General features: G+C 37.7%; 1 pseudogene; it reads left to right on the top strand.

Moving 5' to 3' along the window:
- The first annotated feature begins 6,878 nt into the window (after positions 1-6,878).
- LOC102738107 (small ribosomal subunit protein uS10 pseudogene) lies at positions 6,879-7,384 on the top strand (annotated as a pseudogene).
- Positions 7,385-7,610: the final 226 nt, after the last annotated feature.

Here is a 7,610-nt window from a genome sequence, read left to right as displayed (position 1 = left end):
CATTGTTGCTGTTTGAGTGGTAGGGGAAAGATTGTGGGTAAAAAGAATGAAAACAAAACAAAACAAAAAATCAGAACAACCAATAACTTATCAATATCAGAGTCTTACCCTGCTATATAATAATTGGGACTAATGCATGTAAAGCATCTGACACATAATTAATACTCAAGAAATGGTGGCTATAATATAGTATATTAACCCTTTTGGGTGAGATTTTGAATGAATTTTGGCATTAAGTTTTGACTTGGTTCGAGGTTATACCCTCAAGTGCAGACATGGTAATTTGGAATTTTGAGCTGATGACTTAAGGACACTTTATATGCTTTGAATAACAGATATGATAATAGAAAAGCTGATGCTTTATTTTGAGAATTGAGAGAATGGGTACTGTATTCTTATAAAAAGAAAGGAGTACCCAATACTCTTCTATCTGAAAATGGTAATTTATACTTACATATAACATCATAGTTTGATTAGAATAATTAATTTATGCAAGATATCATATATATCCATATATATGGTTATATTTAGTTGTATACCAATAACTTAAATTCCCCTCATGTAAAGAGAATACAATTATGCTCATCTTACCATCATATAAATTGAACCCTAGGCTGCACTTAAGAGGCAGTAAGTGTACCGGTGAAGGTATGGGCTCTGGGATTAGAGAGCTGTAGGTTCAAAATCGGGCTGTTGTGTATTAGCTGTATCACCTAGGGAGCATCCTTTAACCTCTTGCTCAGTTTTCTCACCTGTAAATAGGGATAAAATAGTATCTACCTTTTAGAGTTAGTGTAGTATTAAATAAAATGATAATAAAGCATTTACTGCAGTATATGATACAAGGTAGGGATCAAAGTTAGTAGTTCCATCTTTCAATTCTTTAAAAAATACATGATATTTTTTGGCAATTTGCTATTCTTTTCTTTTTTATAAAGTTTTTATTTAAATTCCATTTAGTTAACATACAGGGTTATATTAGTCTCAGATGTGCAATACAGTAATTCAACACTTCCATACAACACCTCGTGCTCATCACAAGTGCACTCCTTAATCCCCATCACCTATTTCACCCATTCCCCCTTCCCCACCTCCCTTCTGCTAACCATCAGTTTGTTCTCTATAGTTAAGAGTCTGTTTGGTTTTTTTTGGTTTGATTCTCTCTCTCCTTTTTTTCCTTTTGCTCCTTTGTTTTTTTCTTAAATTCCACATATGAGTGAATTCATATGGTATTTGTCTTTCTCTTTGACAAAGCAGGAAAGAATATACAATGGGAAAAAGATAGTTTCTTCAACAAATGGCATTGGGAAAACTGGTTAGCAACATGCAAAAGAATGAAACTGGACCACTTTCTTACACTAAATACAAAAATAAACTCAAAATGGATTAAATATCTAAATGTGAGACCTGAAACCATAAAGATCCTAGAGGGGAACACAGGTAGTAACATCTCTGACATCAGCCAGAGCAATTTCTAAATATGTCTTCTGAGGTAAGGGAAACAAAAGCAAAAATAAACTGTTGTGAATTCATCAAAGAAAAAGCTTCTGCACAGTGAAGGAAACAATCAACAAAACTGAAACGCAGCCTACAGAACGGGAGAAGATATTTGCAAATGACATCTGATAAAGGGTTGCTATCCAAAATATATGAAGAACTTACAAAACTCAACACTAGAGAAACAAATAATGCAATTAAAAAATGGGCAGAAGACATGAATAGGCAATTTTACAAAGAAGACATACAGATGGCCAATAGACACCTGAAAAGATGCTCAATATCACTGATCTTCAGGGAAATACAAATCAAAATCACAATGAGATATCACCTCACACTTGTCAGAATGGCTAAAATCAACAACACAAGAAACAACAGGTGTTGGTGAGGATGTAGAGAAAGGGGAACCGTCTTGTACTGTTGGTGGTAATGTAAACTGGTGCAGCTACTCTGGAAAACAGCATGAAGGTTTCTCAAAAAGTTAAAAATAGAACTACCCTGTGACCCAGCAATTGCACTACTAATTACAAGGGGTACATGCAGCCCAATGTTTGTAGCAGCATTCTCTATAATTCTCTAAACTAGCCAAACTATGGAAAGAGCCCAAGTATCCATCAACTGATGAATGGATAAAGAAGATGTGGTGTGTGTGTATATATATATATATATATATACACACATTGGAATATTACTCAGCCATAAAAAGAATGAAATCTTGCCATTTGCAATGACATGGATGGAGCTAGAGGGTATTATGCTAAATGAAGTTAAGTCATTCAGAGGAAGACCAATTTACTATTATTTTCTGAGTTTTGTGGGAGTTATTATTTCCTGTCAAGAGAGTCATCCTCAGTTCCTCCTGTGTAGGTCACTTTTATCCTAGGGGTTGAAGTTTCCTGCCCTTATAAGATACCATGATTAGGCCAAGCCTTGTGGTCTATTGGTACCCTTGTGGTGAGGAGTGAGGCCAAGGTGATGCTGGTAGCACATGTGCTACTTGAATCGATTTGTTTCTGAAGCCATTCCTAATTCTGGATGGCTTCCCTGCCTAGTGCAGTTGTCTTGGTTGTGCCACTTAAGCGTATGACTTCTAGAAAGTACCAGCTCTCTGAAAAACTTCCCTGCTGGTGTATTTTTCTCAAGCTAGAGGAAAATTGTGTGCTGGTCCTTTGCAGAATGGTCACTTGTTACTTGGTTAGTTTTATTGGAACATGCATTTTGGATCTGGCTTTTTTTTTTTTTTTAAAGGCATCTGTCCCTTCCACTGAACATTTATAGATAATCAGACAAAACAAATAGACTGACAAAAGCGGTTAATACATGCTATTTCTACCAGGTTCTTGCCAGATAAGGAAAGACTATTAAGGATCATAAACAACTTATTAATTCTGTTTTCTATTTTTGGGGAAACTACTTTTTGACCTTTAAATTAGGTCTGGTAGCAATCAGATGAAGAGCAAAATTAGCTTGGGAATTCAAGCTTTTAATAAGTATACATTATAGTTAATGGAATTATTTTCATTGTTCAAAAAGCATTCTTGAACATCCACTATTTATGTAGCATTGTGGCTGTTGCTGAGAATCATCCTAGAAGAAAATAGAATTTGTTTCCAAAAACTGACGGTAATGAAAGAAAACCCCAAAGTTGGTGAGATAGAATATCATGCATGGGCAACAGGCCAGTATGTGGAGCTTTAGTTTTGCATTATATCTTTATTTGTAATACAGAGGAAGTAGAATCTTACTTGTCATTGTTCCCTCCTCAGGCTGTGAGGGTACTGGTGGGTCAGCAAAACTTGGCTCTTTATTTTAGTATTTTTTAAAAAATTATTCGATCTGCAATTTTTATACTGGGAGCCCAGTATACTTTGTTTAGGTAGACAGCTGCTATTCGTAACAGTACCAAATGAGTGAAGCAGTTGGACTCTTAACAGAGTACAGTTCAACTTGGAATAACACATTTTGAAGGAAAATATTTGAGAAGAGAAATATGGAAAGGTCTGGAAAATTCTGAATAAGATCTGACAAAGGAAGAAGACAGATTAAAAATTGACCATAGGGCATCGAGGCAAGGTAGACCACAAGTCTTCTAATCTTAATATCTTCTTTACATGTATAGGAAGCATTATAAAATGAAGTCACAGTGATAACCAGAGTATTATTTTATAACACCAGCTTTACAGAGTCTACTATTGTTATGAAATGGAAATTCTTCTTGGTTTGAGTTCAATTTTTTAGAATTTGATGTTGCATATTTCTGTGTATAGTGATTTTCAGATATAATGATTCAAAAGCAGTTGCTCAGTTTGATGCATATAAAAATAGCCCGGCATTAATCAGAAAAGCAGTTCAGCTTAAGAGAATCCTTCTGTAGGTGGAAAGCTAGTTTATTTCAAAATGACCTCTAGGTGAGGATTAGGTTTCCAAAGTTTGGAAACATATAGAGTGATCTCAGTTTAATTGGAACCTGGCATTTCTTCTCCATTTACCTTGTTTGAAGGGAGAACAATGACAAGGAAGAGAGGATAAACAGTATAAGATCAAAACTCAAGACTTGAGTTTACAGTCTGTCTCAGTGATTACCAGTTGGGTGATCTTGGAAAAACTACTTGATATCTGTAGTTTGATCGTTTGATTGTGAAATGTTTCCATTCCTTTACTTCCCACTCTATCCATGTGACTTTGCAGCTCCTCCCATTCATTAAAAGATGGTATCTATTTCCTCAGCATTTGACTTTGGATTTGGCCTTGTAATTGCTTTGGCCAGGTACAAGGTGGCCAACAGAATAAGTGGCTGTGTGGCTCTTTGGAGCCCAGACCTCTCACCATACAAAAAGAGACCATGTGAAGGAGTCCCTTTCTGACAATTGGCCACCCCCCCAGATCAGAGCCTCCTAGCTGACCTACAGTGACAACACATGCTTGAGGGAACTCAGCGAAGACCGGAGAATCTCTCAGCTGAACTCCATCTCCATCAGTGATTTGTAGAATTGTGAAATGGATAGATGATTATTCTTTTAATCAAAGGTGATTTGGTGAATCTCAGGTTCACTTATCCTTTCTGTAAAATGGAAATAATTATACCGGCCCCAGAAGGCTGTTATGAGGATTGTATGACATAAGAAATATTATGAGCCCATCATCATGCCTGGCACATAGCAAGCGTTTAATTAGTGTCAGTTCCCTTTATACCCATTTTATCAGCTCCACCCTGCTTTTCACCCATGTACTTCCTACATTTTTTTCCCTTGGGCCAAAAAAGCAAATAGTCAACCTTTTGAATAATTTGATTGCCACATAGGTGGCTAAGGTGTTGTGGATATGTAATTAAAATGATGAATGCTCAGCTCACATTAAAATAACAGGCATGGTGAGTGCACCAGAACACATCTAAGCAGTTTGACCCACGTGCTTTCTTCACTGGCTGCAGACCAAATACTGAGTGGAGCTGTGTGGGGCTGACTGACAGGCTCTGCATGACTCACAGAGGGATGAGACCAGAGGGGCTCGTTTCACCTAATGCCATCCATTGTGCGTGGTATTTCTGGATCAGTTCATTATTGAAATTTGCTTTCTACCACAGTTCTTATTAATTTTCAAGTATTATATGTTTGAGCTGACTTGGATATATTTTGAAAGTAAATCAATGTAGTTGATTGAATCAATAAATATGTACTGAGAACCTAATATATATCATGGCTACAGATACAACATGGGCACATAACTTGTCCTTATGGAGCTTACTGTTCTGTTCCTAAATAACTTTGCAAATGTAGGTCTCCTCATCCCCAGAGACTCTGGGATCAATCTCTTCCTTGGAAGGAGAAACTGAAGTTCTTGATTCGGCATTGACTCACACTGGTTGTTAGATCCGTTATAAACATATAACCAAACTTGAATGTTAACTAGGTCTAATCTTTTTGGGACTAAATTACAATGAGATTGAATAATGACTCCAGGGACTGAATAATATGTATTGTCCAATGACTTCATTGTACTGATCTCTGCCGTTAGACAGTTCATCTGCCTGCGCTGCTGATTGCCTGGTGTTTGGAATTTTCTCAGATGTCATGAATCTTTGATTTATTTTCATTCATTTATTTCTGTAATCATCAGTTTACTTACTCATCAACTTCTCAAACACATGTGCCTTTGATGTGCCAGACATGTGGTCTTTCCCGTACAGGAAATTCTGGTCCAGTGAATTGAGGCAGACATGTAAAGAAGTAACTAGAACAAACTGTTAGATCAGCTAGAAGTTTTACAGGGGACCCGGGAGCCGAGACAAGGGTTTGAGGTGACTTTATCCTAGAACAACTTGTTTGATCTGAGGCAGAGTCTCTCTCCTACCTGAGAAAATTTATCATAGCCCCAGGGAGCTAACACTACAGCCACTTCTTTTCTCATTTCTATATCCCAGTCCTGGGCTTTTCTCTTATGTGGCGCTGTGCCTGGGGTTCCTGACTTTAGCAGCTCTGTCTCCATGAGCCTGTTACAACTTAAAAGGTAAGGAACACTTGGCCAGACTTATGAAGAAAACATGTGCACAACTACAGAATGTGTTATTTTCATTTTATAAGAAATTATTTCAGTTATATTTTCATTTTGTTACAGGTGATATTTATGGAAATGTGATCTTTGTGAGTAATACCAGTGTTTGTATTTCGGGAGTGCTTATTACCATAAATGTAAGAAGTTAGCAGCTGTATTAGTTTGCTCTGGCTGGACATTACAAAGTACCACAGATCAGATGGCTTAAACAACAGAATTTTATTTTCTCATGATTCCGGAGGTTAGAAGTTTGAAATCAAGGTGTTAACAGGGTTGGTTTCTTCTGAGGCCTCTCTCCTTGGCTTGTAGACTTCTCCCTCTGTCTTTACCTGGCCTTCCCTCTGTGTGTATGTCCTAATTTTGTCTTCTTATAAGGATACCAGTCATATTGGGTTAGGGCTTACCCTAACTCTTCATTTTGATTCAGTTACATCTTTAAAGACCTTATCTCCAAATATAGTTCCATTCAGAAGTATGCGGGATTAGGACTTCAAGGTATGAATTTTGGGGAAATACAACTCAGCCCATAACAGTAGTTTTCACCAAAAGTATTGAACACTCATATGCAACAAATAAGTTGGCATTTTATTTTTTAACATAGCTCATAAGTGATACATCCAACTATATTAAAGAAAAGGGACCTGCTGTTTTGTGGCACTTGGTGTTTATATACAAGTGTGAGTGGCTTGAGTGTGAAGGAGAGAGCAATTTGAAGTTTTAGAGAATGCCAGAAACAGTGTGAAAGCCTTCAGTTTGCTCCGAGCTTCTACACATTCATTTTCTTAGTCCGATAATAAAAATTATGGCATACAGCTCTTTGAGGAAGACGCGGTTGCAGCTACAGCGGAGGTTGGGATGCCCCGCTCCTGCTCCTGACTCACCGCTGTTCGCTCTCACCCAGGAACAAGTCGGTCAGGAAGCCGCGCCGCAGCCATGGCTTTTCAAGACACCGGGAAGACACCCATGGAACCGGAGGTGGCGATTCACCAAATTAGAATAACTCTCACCAGCCGCAACGTAAAATCTTTGGAAAAGGTATGTGCTGACTTGATCAGAGGCGCAAAGGAAAAGAATCTCAAAGTGAAAGGACCAGTTCAGATGCCTACCAAGACTCTGAGAATCACTACGAGAAACACTCCTTGTGGTGAAGGTTCTAAGACCTGGGATCGTTTTCAGATGAGGATCCACAAGCGACTCATTGATTTGCACAGTCCTTCTGAGATTGTTAAACAGATTACTTCCATCAGTATTGAGCCAGGAGTTGAGGTTGAAGTCACCATTGCAGATGCTTAAATCAACCTTTTTAATAAATTGATTATCAGTTGTTAAAAAAAAATTATGGCATACAATTTGAAAATAATGGCCTGAAGAATTATTTTCTGAGTTGGCATTTAGCCAGCTTCTTCTTTGTCTACTGTCAGGAGCATTTTATTTTCTCTTTTCTTTATGAGCTCTCACTGTGATTTCTGTTCTAGCAGTGCATCCATTAACGAATGGTATTTCTCTCTGCCTGTATTGTGTGGGTGTGCTATTTGAGTGAGGGGGGAAGGGGATAGAGACAC

This window comes from Leptonychotes weddellii, chromosome 2 (assembly GCF_054177405.1).
Source record: "Leptonychotes weddellii isolate Sample4059 chromosome 2, ASM5417740v2, whole genome shotgun sequence".
NCBI lineage: Eukaryota > Metazoa > Chordata > Mammalia > Carnivora > Phocidae > Leptonychotes > Leptonychotes weddellii.
The sequence above is the reverse complement of the archived record's forward strand: the minus strand, read 5'-3'. Positions and strand labels throughout refer to the sequence as shown.